The sequence below is a fragment of the Tachypleus tridentatus genome, chromosome 13, assembly GCF_004210375.1.
Source record: "Tachypleus tridentatus isolate NWPU-2018 chromosome 13, ASM421037v1, whole genome shotgun sequence".
Classification (NCBI taxonomy): domain Eukaryota; kingdom Metazoa; phylum Arthropoda; class Merostomata; order Xiphosura; family Limulidae; genus Tachypleus; species Tachypleus tridentatus.
In genome coordinates, this window is record NC_134837.1 from 161,359,504 (window position 1) to 161,378,962 (window position 19,459).

The following is a 19,459-nucleotide window of genomic DNA, read 5'->3' on the forward strand; positions in this document are numbered from 1 at the left end:
AAACTGAGAATTGGGAAAATAAATTCGTTTACCTAAATTTACTGATTTATTATGTAATAGCGGTAAAAACTCTACTTTTGTATATGCCATTGTGTATTATCTTGAAATGATTACTTAGGTTTTCATATTATTTACACATTAATTATTTAAGATTTCATTGCTTTACATATGATTATTTTAGCTCTTTCTAGTATCATACATTACTTTTCAAGTAGCTTTCTTAACCTTTTTCCTTCACTATTTTCAAATACCGTTTAACGAACTGCCTTTTATATCTTACTTTCTTTTCTATATTCAAGCACATTTAATGTAAACAGAGGTAATTAGTGATAAATACATCTGTGTGTGTATACTTTATTAATTTAAAATCTCTGTATATTTTACGTTCATAAACAGAATTAATTTACTAAGTACTTAGTACTAATAAAGAACTTATGTCGAAAGAAGGTCTTAAGTCATTAAAGGCTCTGCGCCATCTATACAAATAGCCACTTGGTCACTCTTTCAACTGCCAGATGCTAAGTGAAAGGTTTTTTTTATTGCTGTTTTTGTGTTTGTTTTTCGACGATTGGATTAGTACAAGCACGTTCTTTCACATATCTATATTAATGTTTATTATGACTTGTTCTTACGTTATGTAATATCTTAAGTGAATTCAGAAGCATGAGTTCCATATCTTTACAGACTTTTTATTTTGTAGAAATAAACAGCACTCTTTCAGTCCTTTAATGCGAAGTTAAGTTTTGTTTTTGGTTTTATTTCATTTTTTATGTTGTGTTAGTTATTTGATGAATAATCAATACATCAAGTAGTAATGAATATATTCCTTTAAACATAGTTTGATAGAGAGAAGCCTTGGTAAAATTACTTGATCAAATCATAGCAGTAACATACTAATCCCCCAAAAGGAATATATTATTTTTACTTATGTATGAAAACATCAAATTTCATTTTAGCTAGAATGAGTCATCCAATATTAAGTATTTTGTTATTTTCTTAACTATGGAGCGCGAAATGAAACTCATTTTACGTGAATTTAAGTAACCGATTCAAGTGAAGTAACTTACATTAGACATTTTCCTAAACATTGTGACTGTTTATTTTAAGTTCATTCATCAACTGTTGGGGTAATAACTTAATCTCTTGTAAAGTATCCTATTGTTTAAAAAATGGCAGATATTCAGTAATGCATATGGATATCAAGTCAAAGTTCAAAATATAACAACAGTAAAGTACAGAAACTGTAAAATAAACAAGCAGTATTTTACAAAAAATAAAAAATAAAGATCTTATCAACTATGAAGTGCCAGAAACGTTTTCGGTAGATATGGTATAATAACCTTTAGTACCGTTTCGTCTCCTGTTATGTTAACAACTGATCTCACCTGACAGAGAACGAAAATGTAAATTCATCATTTTTATTGTTTTCAAATCATTATTGGCCACTTATTATCATGGTAGGTTCTTCAACTTACATGTGTAATACCGTATCTAAACGTCCTCCTACGTTTCAGGTACACCATCAAATATGCACTCTCTTCCTTCGTGGTTTAATACCTGTCATTACAAAAACATCATGTTGCTGGTTTCTTCCTAGAGACAGACCACACATAAAGAAAACGAAGCCGTACATCGTTACACGAATTGATTATGTTATCGTACAAAGTGGTTTCTATTGTAAATAAACGAGTGAGAAAATGAGTTGACAGCTTGATACACTTTATACTATTTCTTTTCTTATTGTTGATATTTACCGAACACTAAGTTTTTATACAATATCATGTTATTAGGAGCTCGCCATTTACAAGTCCTCAAGTCAACATCCTGGCAAAAAATTGTTTCAGATAACGTTTTCATAATTTGTTTCTAACAATGTTTGTTTGTTATTATGAATTTCACGCAAAGCTACTCGAGAGCTATCTGCGCTAGCCGTCCCTAATTTAGCAATGTAAGACTAGAGGGAAGGCAGCTAGTCATCACCAACCACCACCAACTATTTTGCCAACGAATAGTCGGATTGACCGTCATATTATAACGGCCCCACGGCTGAAAGGGAGACCATATTTGGTGCGACGGGGATTCGAACAGGCGATCCTCAGATTACGAGTCGAACGCCTTAACCCACCTGGCAATGCCGGGCCTTTTCTAACGATATCGTTAAATTATTATGGCTGCTTACATGAATTACATGTTCGTGCTTACTATTTAAAGATGTATTATATAAAATTATTGCCATTTCTATCTGTTTACATAATTCCGAAGTATTTATTTTGTTTCTTTGTTTGCCGTTAAGCACAAACCAACACAAATGACTTTCCGTGCTGTTTTTAACGTGTCTATTCTTGTAAGTACGGTATCTTAACATTTCCGACTACAGAACTGCTACTTATTTTGATTTAGAAATTACAAATATTAATCTTCAATTATTAGATTAGCGTCACAGATAACATTTATTTTAATCCTTTTTTTAGTGATAATTCCTTTAGCGAACAACAATATTTGAGGGTTAACAACTAAGATCCTTTTAAAATCCGACAGATTAAGTACTAGTTAATACAGCTTAGATTTATTATCTGATTTTCATAATAAAAGGATTAAATAATAACTCACGACGCAATGAGTTACAAATGCTATAATAATAATCATGCCATTTTTATAAAAGTTTGTTTTAGCGCAAAACTACACATTCAGTTATCTGCACTCTATACAATGGGAGAAATCGAACACGATAGTTTAGCGTTTTAAGTCCGTAAACTTACCGCTCACCTCCAGAATTCATAATTGTAGAAATAAAATTATTTTTTCAATTAAATAGAAAACTGTGATTAAAGACGTGAGTACCAGACCCATTTATACGTTTTGCTTCTATTCGGTTAAAAACATAAATAAAGAACACCAAATTTTGTAAGCACATTTTACTTCGATAATTATATACAACTTCGTTGAAACGTTTATCTTTTTAATGCTCATATCATATTCTTCTTTCTTTAACTTATCAACCAGTGACGTACATCAAAGCGATATTTCTCCAATCAATCTTTAACTCGGTTTAGTACGACCTATTTTGATGTGGTACTTCCATGTTTTCGCATCCTGTGATCTATTTCACCTGAAATTAAGTTAGTTTTATATCCTCAAATTATCATACTAATATTTTAGAATGTAATTAATCAAATCCTAGTAATTTGTTCGATGCAATCTGTCCTAGCGACCTAGATCTGGTTGATCACACCACATTCCTCTTGTGTATAAGACCTACAGAAGACCGAATTAATGTTAGTGAATCAGTTATATATTGCTCCAAATAGAATATTAGATATCATCAGCAGAAGGCTAGGCTGCTAGAAACGATTATACTAAAGTGGGTGTCAGTCTCACCAGAAACATTCTGAAGATATTCTACGAAACAAACTATATAATCTGATTCAAACAACACTCTGTCGCTATGAGGATTTCGATAAAACGAAGTGTCTGATATAAAAAACAACACTTGGCCTCTGGTTGGTATTGTACCAAACTGTGTTTCATGCTGGATCACTAAATTCTAAAAAATCTAGCCAGCACATATCTATATGGCTCAAATTTAAAACGTGTCAAACAAGATATTACATCTCATCAACATTATTTTATAGATCGAAAACAAAAACTACATCAAATGAGCTGCCTAATCTGAATAACCAAAAGGTTGGTCTGATCAGCTCAATATAATGTCTGCAAAGTTAGTGATTCGCGCGACTAAGCTCAAACTATCTGTAAAGATTATATCAAACCAAGCATCTGATCTCATCAACTCGTTTTATGTTACTAACATTGGCTGCACTATTCCGAAAATCATGTCTCAGCAACAAAGTTATGCTCTAATAACAGTGTCCAAACGAATAACAATTACCATCAAAACATTTTTTCATTCGTACAAAAAACTGTATCAAATTGTCAACGCACAATTCTCGATAATGAATATTATTACAATAAAATACATTATCGAAGTACCAAACAGAAAATTAGTTCTGTTAACTGATAAGCAGTGTAATTGTTAAGAAGTAAATATGGACATCTTTATTTTTTGGAAAGTGAAGTGCTGGCTTACGTTAAATAAACAACATAAACTTTGAAGCATTTTTTGTTTTGGAATTTCGCACAAAGCTACTCGAGGGCTATCTGTGCTAGCCGTCCCTAATTTAGCAGTGTAAGACTAGAGGGAAGGCAGCTAGTCATCACCACCCACCGCCAACTCTTGGGCTACTCTTTTACCAACGAATAGTGGGATTGACCGTCACATTACAACGCCCCCACGGCTGAAAGGGCGAGCATGTTTGGTGTGGCGGGGATTCAAACCCGCGACTTTCAGATTACGAGTCGCACGCCTTAACCCACCTGACCATGCCAGACCAAGTTCACAGCTAAACAATTCCGCAATCTTTATTCAACAGATTATCTTAGTTTTTCGACCATATTAATCTACTTATCGAAAATCTCACCAACTAGGCCCTCAGTTATTATATTACTGCCAGAGGTGAGATTTATTGTAATCCTCTTGTTAGTGGATACTGACAATTAGTGGATAGTGTTCAATATATCATAAGCTCTGACAACGCATTCGACTTTCAAACTGCCCTGACTAAAGACTCTCATGTACAAATACTTAGATTGAATTAGATATCTTGCCAAGGCGAAACATATAAACAAAAAAAGAAGATTATTTTGTGTTTTCTACCAACTGCATTTCTACTATATTATCGCAGGAGAAAGCTATATCAATAACCTTAAAAAGTCAACCTATAAGATGCTATTACCAAACAACCCAAAGAGAACATGCTGATAGCCTACAACTGACAGACGCCGGGAAAATGCCACAATATCAATGAAGATGCCGAAGTAAAACGGTGAAGAGTGCACTTCGGAAGACAACTAAAATTCAGAAATATACCTGAAATTTGAACATTTAGAAGTTGTAGAAGTGCTGAGTAGATACACAAGAAATACTACAGTATCAAAACAAACTCAAGATTTGAGCAGGATATTTCAGATTGGTTTTGAATTTCGCATAAAGCCATACGAGGGCTATCTGTACTTGTATAACACCCCCACGGCTGAAAGAGCGAGCATGTTTGGTGCGATGGGGAACCCGCGACCCTCAGCTTACAAGTCGAGTACCTTAACCACCTGGCCATGACGAGCCATTTTAGATTATACCAAAGGAACTGTCTGCTTCGAGCAATTCCGTTTTACTCTATTAGGAGATACTTATTTTAAAAAAATATGAATTTTTTTTTATATTAGAAAGAGCTTGTTGTCCTCTTTCAAACAATGTTAATTTTTTCTAAGCTAAATTGTATTTAAACTGTTGAGGTGTCCCTTAAGACTATATTGTTGTTTTACAAACTGGGTAATTATAATTACATAACGTAGATTTAACACGATTTTTTACCACGCAATGAGAGTCTTATGTTTTTTATCTTTTTACCACAAGTTTTAACTTGCGTCACAAAAATGTGCGTACAATATATTTAGATTGTTGCTGCTCGCATTCACAACTAGATTAGATTATGTTTTTCCAGTTATGCAAACTACGGCTGCTCATGTGTGCAGCAACATTAGATTGTTCATTTTTACCTAAGTTATATTGTTGCACTCCAGCTATTTTAGATTGTAAGAGTTAATATTTTCCACATAAGTTGATGTTGCTTTCAACCTAGGCCAGATATATTTACACTAATATATTTCGATACATTATAAGCTTACTTACGTTACACACATACAATAAAATATCGCTGTTCACTATTAATTCGTTTCTAGTTTAAAGTTTAGTGTTACTCTAATCTGAGCTGAAAGATTTTACTGAAAGAAGTTGATATATTAATATTTAAACTTTCAGTTTTATTTTAGAGTTCATTTTCTTGTTTCTCGTGGCACGGCTGAAAGGGCGAGCATGTTTGGTGCGACCAGGATTCGAACCCGCGACCCTCGGATTACGAGTCGAACGCCTTAACACGCTTGGCCCTGCCATTTAGTAGCTGCTAAATTAGGGATGGCTAGCGCAGATAGCCCTCGAGTAGCTTTGCGTAAAATAAAAAAAAAAAGGTTTCTCGTATGTTGCTATAAATAGTTTGCCGCGTTTTTGTTGTTTTGTTCTTGTTTACTTACATTAGCATTAGTGAATTGGGGCACGTATTAGTCTTATTATAGCTAGCTCTAATGTTACAACAATTATAAGACAGATTTTTTTTGTTGTTTTTTATTCTGTACAAGTCCACATTATTGCCTTTAAAATAACAATTATCATTCTCATATTTATTTGACATTTTCAAACAGTTTGATCACCTCTAGATATTTGCAAAGTAATACAATAGTTGGGCTTTGTTTTCATAAAATTTCCTAAGAACACTTTTCGTAGATAATTACTGAAAAAAAAACAAACCTGACCAAGCAAAAGTAATATGACAGGTCTGCCTATAAAGCCTCTGTATTTAGCGTATTGATTTAACTTTCTGGTGAGAACTGTTTCTGCTAGTGTCGACTCCCCGATGATCACGTATAGAGATTCGTTTCCATAGTGGGACGTGCCTCCAACAATAGAAATGAGATCAAACCCATGCACAATCAATGAGGACCACGAGTGTGAGGATGCACGAAGAGTAAAGAACTTCTTTAAACTTCTTGGCCAGAAAGCCAGTTCTGTAGTGTTCTGATACAGCATATAAGCGCTCTAGCTATTAATTCCTGATAGTTTAAGAACAACAGTGGGTATGGTGTATCTTGTTTTAAACAATATCGTATTATCATGTCCACATGTAAGTGTTTTTTTTAAATAAAATTATGCTCTCTTTCTATATAACAACAGAAATTGCCTAAAAAAAAGCTTATCGTAACATACTTAACCACTTCTCTTAGTGGCTAGTAATATAACAGCTGTTTTCTTATGAGATAAAATAACTGAAAAAAAGGCCCTATGTTTAATATATGAAAGTTTAACAGAGTAATAGGCATGTTGAATAGTTCTTCATTACTTAATGGTAATAAGTGGTCGATACTTTAGAAAGTGGTATAGATTGGTATGATATATGATTTAGAATCCTCATCGTTTAATATTAGCTGATTGTTTTCACTACCAACCGTATCAAGTCTGAATTAATTTAATATACCTAACCTGGAACAGCCTTGCTACACTTTGGCACTTTCACAATTTTTTAAAAAACATCGACAAGCTCGTGTTCTGGACTTGTATAAGATGTTTTATTCTATGGTCCTTAAGGTCATCTTGTGGAGCTGGACGTGGAATGTAAGCCGTATATCACACAACCAAAAGTCCAGGGGAATTAGATTTGGAAAGCACAATGATACAGCTAATCTACAGGTTTAATAAAATATGCCCAGTGTTTTACGAGCACAAAATGCAAGATGAACTGATACCTCGAATTAGAAAAATATCATATTATTAACACCATTAGCTTTCAGCTACAGAAAAAAGAAATGTTCTCTGCCGTGTCCAGAAGAAACGGAAACAATAAATATTATATTGTAAAGCAACACCGCACAGCCTTTAAATGTGTGCGTTCTCATCATGTTACACAGAGAAAATGTTGCTTCATCAAACTTGTAATAATTAGAGTAAATAGAGTATTCACAGTAAATAAGATATCATCACAGAAGCTCAGGTGCTTGAGCTCTCGTCTAAAGTAAAAGCGAGGTATCTGGTTCAGGCACTCGACTCGTAATCCGAGACTCGTGGGTTCGAATCCCCGTCACAACAAACATGCTCGCCCTTTCAACCTTGGGGGCGTTATAATGTGACGGTCAATACAACTATTCGTTGGTAAAAGAGTAGCCCAAGAGTTGGCGGTGGGTGGTGATGACTAGTTGCCTTCCCTCTAGTTTTACACTGCTAAACTAGGAACGGCTAGCGCAGATAGCCCTCGAGTAGCTTTGGGCGAAATTCAAAAAACAAACAAACTTATTGACATAATTCGTAATTACATAATTTTCTGGGATAGTTGCAAGATTTCAAATTTTAAGACGATTATAAAATATAATGGTGTTCAGAAAAATACATATTTTAGAGCATGTTTATATTTTTCGTTGTTTAAAATCCATTACAGCTTAAAGTGTGTACAGGTATTTTTAACTAAGGTATGGGATATTCAGACATTTTATATTTAAAAACAACTCAAATGACGAATCTTTAGAGCTCTGTCAGGTTCCATCCTTACTAACGTACGAAGTGAAAATTAAGACTTGTAACATTACAATCACAGTAGCTTAGTTACCTCAAACATTTAATCGTCAAGCAGAGTCACAAATTGGAATCTCCATCTGGTTACAATCTACAGGACGATATAATACTTTAAAATTTCTATGACTTTATTTGCTCTAACTGGACACTGGTGGTTTAGGAATTCATGTTGAATTTCTTTTATAGCGGTCCATCTTGCAAATTATAAATGTTGTTCGGACATCATTTAAGTTATCATGGATAATTCAATAAAATTTCAGTCCTAACACGTCAGTTAACGCTGAATATCCTTTCCTTAAATTGGCAAAATGCCATGACTATCAAAAAGAAGACAAACCTTGTTAGCATTCAATAAGGAAAACTGGCACTGCGAACTTTGTGGTCAGTATCTTTTATACTTTTGGAAAACACAGCCAAGGGATGTTTATGTTTGTCAAACATCCAGGATTTTAGTGATCTCTTTGTCGAGTTTACTTATATCTGAAAAAAAAAACAGTTTAATTCAAACGCAATACAACACCACAGTACTTCGTGTATTTGAAATAAATGCAAGTGTTATATGACATTTAAAAAAAGGGGTTGGAGTCATCTCGGTGGACACAGCTTGATGTAGCTTTGCTACAAGAAAACACACACATTTACAGAGATTTATAAACAGTGTAAGGTATCATGATCAAAAACTAGGAAGTGAAATATTTTAAAAATTATACTCATTTGATACAAACATCTGAAATGATAAATGCTTTAACACTCATTTTTTCGATCCAGTTGAAAATGTGACTAAAATTCTATGAATTTAAGTATACAGATTTTAGTTGTTCAGATCAGTTCTTTTATTGTTGTTATTGAATGGACAAATGAAAAGTTATTTGTCAACAAAAAGATGTGGACAGCAACAGCCCACGACAGTTTCGCACTTAATTCTAAATCTGTCAAGTACAAGAAGTGGGCATTTAACGTTCTAATATATTATTCATAGAAAAGGTTTAACAAGTACCTCTTTGTATTTTATATCTAATATTGCATAAGCCCAATATAATGTTTCAATCAAACAAGAATTAGTTAAAGATGAATAAACTGATAACTGGTAGTTCAAAACATATAGTAAACTTTTTCATTGTTCTCCTATAATCTCTAGTTCCTAAGTTGTTGTTAATGTTTTGAATTAAGCACAAAGCTACACAATGGGCTATCTGTGCTCTGCCCACCACGGGTATTGAAACCCAGTTATTAGCGTTGTAAGTCCGCAGACATACTGATTCACTGGGAGGCAGTTTCTCAGTAACCATCGAGTTATGTATAATGTACCATAAAGAAAAAAATAAGATCAGTCAGTCATACGTTGATCCGGTAGTGGCCGGATGGTTAACAAGCCTTGATTTTGAGTCTGATGGATCGTGTTTTCGTGCCCTCTGTAATTGAGGGCCGTATGTAAGTTATGAGAGTGACGATAAAAGCATTATACCATTTTATGACACAAGAATAGTCCAAGAATTGACGGTAGTTGCTCTTAAATAGTTTCCTTTTTATCCCTTGCGCATCATTTCAAAATTAAGGACTGACTACTCTTGTGTAGTTTTGTGCGAATAGTTTAAAACAATAATCGCTATTTAAGACAGAGCGAACTTTTTTCATACTACACAGTTCTTAGAAAAAGAGGTGATTTGTTGTTATTTTTTGTCGCAAAGATACACAATGGACGTTCTCTGTATTATCCACCGCGTGACATCGAATCCCCTATTTTAGCGCTGTAAATCTAAAAGACCCACAGAATGATTTTTGTTTTTGTTTTTGAATTTCGCGCAAAGCTACACGAAAGCTATTTGCGCTAGCCGTTCCTAATGTAACAGTGTAAGACAAAAAGAAAGGCAGCTAGTCATCATCACCCACTGCCAACTCTTGGGCTACTCTTTTACCATCGAATAGTGGGATTAACCGCAACATTATAATGCCCTCACGGCTGAAAGGAGCGAGCATGTTTGGTGGGACGAGGATTTGAACCCGCGACCCTCAAATTACGAGTCGAGTGCTTTAACCACCTGGCCATGCCGAGCCCCTACAGAATAAAAAAGGAAAGTAGTTATGAATTTTTTAACTATGTGAAACCTTTCATCTGAAACTCCGAAGAAGTTATATTGATGTTGAATAATAAAAACGTTTGATCGTATTTCTGTCTGCAAATTCATGATATATTTCATTTTATTTCACATTTTCAAGCTGCTTAAGATAAGTAAATAATTAAAACAGAACTTTAATTTATATTTCATAGTTTTAATTCTTATTTGTAACTGTTTATGCTTTTCAGCCATATAGTGATGTCACAAGCGTTTCGTATGCATTTAGATCTATATTGCACGCCATTTGATGAAGTTAATAAAAATTATGTGATAGATTTTGTTAGCAAAAAAAATCTAATATGCAATAGATCATAAAGTTTATAATCCAGAGAAGCTAAAAGTAATACAACACTAACTTTATATTCCAAAATATCATATTCTCAGAGTTAATCGCACATTAAAAAAAACAATATTATTGGTCCCCAAATGTCATTGGAATTACAATATTTTCAATCCGATGCGTGTTGTTTAACACCACAAATTATCTTATAACAAACTTCTCCGAAGAACAGCATTGACTTCACATTGCACGCAGAATCGGTTTTCTAGAGATGTTGAAGCAGACGAAATATACGAAGTCCACTTTATCTGTATCTCTATAGATTTGATATATAGGTGGCTGTTTTTAATTGCTGTGATTCTAGTTCCTTTTTATTGACTTCAAGGTGTGTCAGCTATCTTCATTTAACTTCAACTCCATGTTTAGTGTCTTGTTAACAGTACTAAAGAGATATTTCTAAATGCATTTTAATTTGTAATAAATTTGCTCTTTTATGGGGATGGTAAGATCTATTTCCCAATAATCTCCTTCACTCTGCGAATGAGAGAATAACTTCAAAAGGCTTGGTGTTTTGGAACCTGACTTAATTGTAGGAGTTTTTCCGCTTCAATGGGAACCCTAAAGACTTCCTTCGATATGCTATATCCTTTGACAATCTCTCCATGTGAATATTGTTCTTCAGTTAAAGAGATCATATACCTCCAAGCCAGTAGTTTACCCAAGGTGACATTGTACTATGGAATATATGAGAATTCGATTTGAGTCATATTTAGATGATAAACATCTCGTCACGACTGGCATTTACGATGAGGCATTACTGCATTAGCAAATCGTCTTTATAAAAAGCGAGTAACTCTTTGTTCATATATAAACATTGTGCTTTAGTTATTAAGTCTTTAACGTTTGAGTTTCTCCGGGAAGGTATTATAGATGATAAATCACGAATGTATGGACTTCTGTACACTAAACACGCACTCACAATCCGTGAGACAAAAACAAGGGAATTTCCTTCCAGCACCGCTGCTATTAGATTTAGGAAAATGAAATGTTTTCCTTTCTGTATCATAGTTTTTCTTATAAATTACGTTTTCCTTATTGTTTTAGACAAAGGACGGTTGCGCATACAAGTCTACTTTCAAGTCATCTCCAGGTAAAACCGTTTCCTTATAAAATTCTAAAATGAATATATTTTCAAAATTAAGGATTTTTTTTAAATATAGATCATATGATATACGTCAAATATACTGCATTTTTTATGTTATACAAAAAGCCACAAAATTACACATCAACTGGTAATATGTGTTTCTTTATCAAAATATAAACAACTTTACAATATATATAATGAACAATATATTTCTACCAGAAACTGCATTGTACCTCTTGAAAGAACCATACGGTGCAGCTGTGTTTATTGTTGTTGTTTTTTAACGGGTTGTATAATATGTTTAAAGTAAAATGAAGGAAATATATTTAGGTGTATGTAATTAGCGTATATCACCGTAATATACAGAAACACATATTATAGAACACACTTGAAGGTAATAGATATGGATATATGTGTGACGAAACACACTTGAAGGTAATAGATATGGAGATATGTGATGAAACAGACTTAAAGGTAATAGATATATACGTGTGTGGTCAAACACTGTCAAGAAAACAGATATATGTATGCGTGTGTTTGTGATAAAATACAGTTCAAGGTAAAAATATAGATATATGCGATGGAATACTTCAAGATAATGCAAATACATATATAGGTATGAGATGGAACAGCCTTCAAAGTATTATATATATATGTATAATGATGGAATAAGTTTTAAAGATAACTTTATTCTATAATAGACTTTACATAATAGAAAAACTGTGAATTGATACGATATGCCGAGAATGATTAATATTTGAAATTAACTTCGTATTGCGTGGTTATTCTGTTATATTATCTTCTCTATAAACTTATACCATTATATCACGTTATCTATAAATTTATACCGTTATATCACGTTCTCTACAAACTTATACCGTCACATCGTCTTCTCTATAAACTTATACCGTTATATAACGTTGTATATAAACTTATTCGGTTATATCATCTTCTCTATAAACTTATACCGTTATATAACGTTGTATATAAACTTATTCGGTTATATCATCTTCTCTATAAACTTATACCATAAAATCACGTTCTCTATAAATTTGTTCCGTTACATCATCTTCTCTATAAACTTATACCATTATATCACGTTCTGTATAAACTTATACCGATACATCATCTTCTCTATAAGTAGATAACACAGTTGTGTTATTCAACGAACAATAATCATAAGTTAGTAATACCATCGTGTCTAGAGAGGAGAACTTTAAACCTATGGTCAACTCAGGTTAGTCATGTAATTACTAAAAAATCGTTCCATTTTCTACAGTCAATTTGCATGTAGATATTTACGTACAAATGGGTTTTACATCAAAATCATCATGCGTTTCACTTTGACGTGTTAAAACATTAAACGCAAAAAAAAAAAAAAATCCAGGTTTTGGCCTACAAAGAGTTTTATCTTTAAATTGTTTGTTTCATGGAGCAGAGAATAAAAAGTTATTTAGTTCATTATAATCGTAACTGTCGTTAACTCTGATTAATGACGAGACAATTCTGTGGTCATTAAAGAGGTTATTTTCTTTCTGAGTAAGGTTACAGTTTTGAAAGTCAACTTCACTGAATTTATACAGAAGAGCGAATGTCATGTAGGGCTGTTTTTAACTTTTAATTACTTAAAATACAGGTTATAGGATATGTACATTTAAATTAGTTATTGCTGTTGACTGAACTACGTTATTTACATACTGAAGGCACTTAGAAACAGTTCTGCCAATGGACTTCTAATTATGTAGCAAATACTCTTGTTAGCATTGAAGTCACGTGCCCACCTGTAACGACACTGGTGACAAGCAAGACATTCTACTTGTCCTGAATTTTTTTCTTCAAGAAACGCAAGTCAAGATTCTTGAAGAAGTTGTTTTCTTGGCGCCTAAATAGCTTTTAATCAGGTCAAACCTGGCAATGCCGCAAGCATTACATGGACACCTAGCGGAAGTGTCGAAATTAAACAAAATTCTTATTCATGGCCATTTCTTAATTGTTTCTGGCATTATGGATTTGTCCTTCAGAAAAGACAATATCCCTGTCCTACACGTATAATTATACATAAAAATGTCCCTGTTCCCCACATACAATTATACCAATGGCCAGGCATTATTTATTACTATAGCGCCCCCTGCGACAACAGAGTCAAAAGTGATTGAACATTGTAAACAATTTTTATATAAATACTTTTAAATTCTATAAGATATTATTTTGAACTTGTTTTTTTATTCCCCACAAAATATAAATACTTTCTACATTTGCTTACTAAATGCCACAATTATTTATTAAAATATCGAACATGAATTCCAAGATTAGCAGTTTTGTTATATTAAAAACATGCGTGTGTGTGTGTTTTCTTAGAAAAACGCCACATCGGGGTATCTGCTGTGTCCACCGAGGGTAATTTAACTGCTGATTATAGTATTGTAAACCTGAAGACTTACTGCTGTCCCAGCAGTGAACATACTAAAAATGAATTACATACAATATCCTTTAATAAGATAGTTACTTTCCAAACTTTGTAAAATGTAAAAATATAAGACAAAACTTCAAATACAGTACAGAGTTATAACAAGAAACATGTTTTGGTAGCGTTCAACCAAACAGTTTTAGCAGGCCTGGGAGGATTTTTTTTGTTACAAAGCTCATTACTGTCGAATGTAAATTTTGTGAAACAACTAACGAATGATAATTATATTTAAATAATAATCGATAACCTTCTTTAGAGTAAAAACAATTGATTATCAGTGAGAAGACTAAAGGGCTGAATAGTTTGTTTGATTTGGAATTTCGCACAAAGCTACTCGAGGGCTATCTGTGCTAACCGTCCCTAATTCAGCAGTGTAAGACTAGAGGGAAGGCAGCTAGTCATCACCACCCACCACCAACTCTTGGGCTACTCTTTTACCAACGAATAGTGGGATTGACCATCACATTATAACGCCCCCACGGCTGAAAGGGCGAGCATGTTTGGCGCGACCGGGATACGAACCCGCGACCCTCAGATTATGAGTCGCACGCCTTAACACGCTTGGCCATGCCGGGCCAAGGGCTGAATAACAAACTAAATTGTGGTTGATTAGGGCGATAAACATTTCTACCAGCATACTAGAACGTTAGTGAATAATTGCTGAATCATAGAGGTTAAGGCCTCACATACTAGAATAAAGCCTTACGCTGGTTTTGAAAAAAACCTTCTACTTGCTCTAGATAGAAACTAATAACTCACTACCGCTTTACGAATAGAGATAAAAAATCGAAATCTTAAACTGTGAATAACAAATGCTTGCTGGAGAAGAGAAAAGAAATTGTGAATTTTTACAGGATGTATATTAACATTTTAGTCTCAATTCTACAAAAAAGGCGGTTGGTAGCTTAGCGAACATAGGGATATTTACGGTCATGTTCTGTACAGGCAAATATTTATTTAGTAGAATAGATTAAATACATTTCTGTGATTGAAATCCCGTCTGAAGACTTGTTGTTCTTTACAAAAACTACACAACTGGCTGGCTATCCGCACTCTTTCCACTGCAAGAATTCGATTTCAGGAATTTGCATAAGAAGAGATAATTGTTTTTCTTTCAGATGTACTTTAAAGTTTATCACTTACATTTTTGTGTGTGTGAACCACAATAACATACTAATAACTTTCTGTAGCAAAAGAAAATTGACCATATTTATTTCTCTTTTTTACTCTCAATATAAGTTTAAAGTCAAAAGTTACAAATTGAGTTTTATTAGGTTGATACGTATACACGAAAACACACAAGCATATTAATTAATAAAACATGGAAAAGACACTATACTTACTTTGTTTGGTTTATATAACGTATTAATCTAAAAGTATCGACGTGTTTTATTTGTTTGTTTTGTCTATATTAAACTAACACTTGGAAAAATACTTATCCAGAACTTTGACTTACAAACACTGCTTTCCGTTACTTGACCTGTCTATTTAGACTATCTGTTCAGAATATTGAGCTAAATCAAGAACATAGTTTTGGTAAGACTCAAATCCACGACTCTGTTTACTACGAAATTATAGATGATTAGATCAAAACATGCTTGTGGTAAATTGTTGTGAATCATAATTATTTTCAGTTTTTACTTCCTCATAAGCACCTGTAATTTAAAGGGTGCTGTGGCTCTTCATATAACAAATTATGTCAAATTTTAATAAGTCCGCCGAATATTTCCCCGAAGGCCAGGTGTTTAAGGCACTCGACCCGTAATCTAAGGATCGCAAGTTCGAATCTCTGTCACCCCAAACATGATCGTCCTTTCAGCCGTGGGGGCTTTATTTAATTTCTGTGAATCCCAATATTTGTTGAAAAAAGAGCAGCCAAAGAGTTGGTGGTAGGTGGTGATGACTAGCTGTCTTCCCTCTGGTCTTACACTGCTAAATCAGGGATGGTTAGCGCAGATAGCCTTTGTGTAGTTTTCAAAAAACAAACCACTGCATATTCACAAGCACAGTTTAAGAAAAGTGACGAAGAAGCTCATATGGGTAATTAATCATCAACATATTACATAGTCCTTACTTATTCTGGTTAGGTATTTAGTTTTTATATAGTGTTTGATTTTCAAATGATGAGCCACAGTTAAGGCATCAGCTACCGCCATCTGTTGGTCTACGCTAATCTCAGAGAGGGACTTCATCGACATTCTTATAATGCACCCACGTCCTCAAAGTGCAAAGAGCGATTTTTTGCGGCAATGGGACGCGAACCACAGGCCCTGAGATATACATTCCACCATGCTAGTCTCCTAAGCCACACTCGATCCCATGTATTCATAATTACATTGTTTCGTTTTATTACGCAATGAAAACGAGAGAGAAGACTATTCATTTTCACCATTACCTATCGCTTCATGCTTCATGGCGCGTGTAGGTAAATGAAAACACAATTGTTTGTTTTTCTAGAGACAGAAAGAGCTTATTAAGGCCGCAGATTGTCTACTCGTTGAAGCTGCAAGACACATCAACTATGCATTGTTTTTTTTCAACGTATTCATTAAAATAGAGGTTTTACCTAACAATAAAACTCATACTAAAATTAAACAAAACTACTTCCTTGAATTGTCTTCGTACAATAGAATCAATAGAAACAACCTCCGTTTCTTTTAGAAGCAATACCGTCAAGATAAACCTCAACCTAGTGAAAATTTTATATGTAGTATATATCATATGTTGTCTAGAAGCTGATTTATTAATACTAGTCTGTATGAGTGTCTCCCTTCCCCACTTAGCCTACATTTTATGGTTCAGTAGTCATCGTGACAGCGGCATCGGGAAAAGATGTGACACTCGTCACCGATCCCTGCCTCGTCCTCTGGTCGATACGTGAACAGAAAAATTAATTAGCATTACTCTCATTATTATTTCAAAGAGAGATAATTAAAGGGAATAAAACAGTTACGATAGCCGCCGTTTGATACGACAAGCCAGTTAAAACTGTGAAACGTTCAAACTAAACTTTTAATATATTTTTATTTTATTATTTTACTTCAAGGCCCATAAATTAAACACATTTACTCACAAATTTACTTCACTTCAAATTAATATTCATTTACCTTCATTCTCGTTTATGAATAAATAATTACTTGTACTCAGTTTGGAATAAATTCGGTTTGTTGTATCATTTCTGCTTTCTCCGCTTTATGCTTGGCTGTTACTGAGTGATAATACATAATTGTCGCGTTGCTTTTCGAATAAAGAAATTAAAATAGTCCATGTACTCTACTTCAATATTTAAAAGACGTTGTTTGGTGAACACACGCGAGGCTATATGAGTAAAATAGCAGAGAATCGACAAATTTAAAGGACAACGAATATAATTATGAATGCATATCCCATTTTCAAGAGAAATATTTTGATTAAAATTTCGAATTAAAGTTGCCAACTAATTCTTCACCACGTTAAAGTTGTAAACTAGCTCATCACCACGTTAAAGTTGTAAACTAGCTCATCACCACGTTAAAGCAATTTCAGTCAATTCAATTAATTTTGGGTGTGGACCATATCGTAGGAAAAGACCTCAGCAACCTATTGGATAGCTAGCTGAGCAAGAAGAGAGGCGTAAGTTTTTGTTTCATTTTCCGTTCGTGCTATAAAGTACTGCTTGAAAATTAAATGTTACAGATGAATTGCACTAATGAATTAACCTATGAGAAGTTTTTCATGGTCGTAGCAACACCCTATTTCGCATAACATTATTTATAGCGTTTTATAAAATAAGTTATTCTGGTCCTATAAAGCAGAACAATTGGTCTTACGGACTGTCATATTCATACTCGTAGGTTGGATAAAAAAAAAGTCATGTCTTTTTACTAATTTCCGATTTCACGGCCTTAAAATAACGGTGAACGTTTTCAAACATAAGTTATTAATTCATTTTACGCTTTATCCTGGTGAGTTTATTTTTGATAATTATAACGTGAGTGTATACCCTTTATACCTTTGTAAAATGAGGTGAATTTTACACAAGTAATATCTTTAAGAAATTAGTGTATGGTTTGTTTGTTTGTTTTTTAATTTCGCGCAAAGCTACACGAGGACTATCTCCGAACCACGCTCTGCTACAATGTTTTAGCCCACCGCTAGTCTCCGGATTTACAACGCTAAAATCAGGGGTTCGAGTCACCTCGGTGAGCTCAGCAGAATAGGCCCGGCATAGCCTAGCGTGTTAAGGCGTGCGACTCGTAATCTGAGGGTCGCGGGTTCGCATCCCCGTCGCGCCAAACATGCTCGCCCTTTCAGCCGTGGGGGCGTTATAATGTGACGGTCAAACCCACTATTCGTTGGTAAAAGAGTAGCTCAAGAGTTGGCAGTGGGTGGTGATGACTAGCTGCCTTCCCTCTAGTCTTACACTGCTAAATTAGGGACGGCTAGCACAGATAGCCCTCGAGTAGCTTTGTGCGAAATTCAAAAACAAACAAACAAACAAAGACTATCTCCGATAGCCGTCCCTAATTTAGCAGTGTAAAACTAGAAGGAAAGCAGCTAGTCATCACCACCCACTGCCAACTCTTGGGTAACTCGTTTACTAACGAATAGTGAGATTGTCTGTCACATTATAACGCCCCCACAGCTGAAACGGCAAGCATATTCACACCCGCGACTTTCAGATTGCCGTCAAGCGCCCTAACCGCCTGGACATGCCGGGCCGGAATTAGTGTAAGCAAGTTAATTATGGATAGATGACTAACAAATGACCCATGTTTTAATAACGCGAAAGAACATTGAAAATGAAGTACACAACATAAAAGTAATGTGTAATGAGAAATATTAGTATTTGAGCAAACAATGGTTAAAATATGGATGTTAAAAACATGGCGTATTTTCTCCTTAGTGTGCGAATACGGTAACTATTGGTGTATTTACTTCATTTGGTCCTCTGTGGTTATTGTTTGGAATGTTACGATAAGGTCATTGATGATTTACGATTGCTTTTCATGACTTCTCAACAAACAAGAAATAGCGACACTTTGTTGTAAAATAACTTAAATACCGTCAGCACGAAGCCAAGTTAGGCTTAAAGTTCAAGTTAGGTGCATCGCATAATTTTTCAAAGCAGTTAAACTTCATTTCCCACGAACAAGCTAGCTTGTAAGTTTTATCAAATTCCTTTTACCTATTATAACCAACAACAAATGCCTCTTGAGACTTGTTTTCACCTCAGTTACGA

The 19,459-nt window shown here is 34.2% G+C and overlaps 1 protein-coding gene across 10 annotated transcripts in view; it reads left to right on the forward strand.

Annotated features, from left to right (window-relative positions):
• LOC143240345 (GATA-binding factor 2-like) overlaps window positions 1-19,459 on the forward strand; it is a 311,086-nt gene that overhangs the window by 108,152 nt on the left and 183,475 nt on the right. For 2 of the 10 annotated variants that reach the window (XM_076482631.1, XM_076482634.1), the window contains exon 3: window positions 11,732-11,777. The exons of the other annotated variants lie outside the window; for them this stretch is intronic. The gene's annotated coding sequence lies outside the window, so the exon portion shown is untranslated. The remainder of the gene's footprint in view (window positions 1-11,731; window positions 11,778-19,459) is intronic. 10 annotated transcript variants of the gene reach the window in all.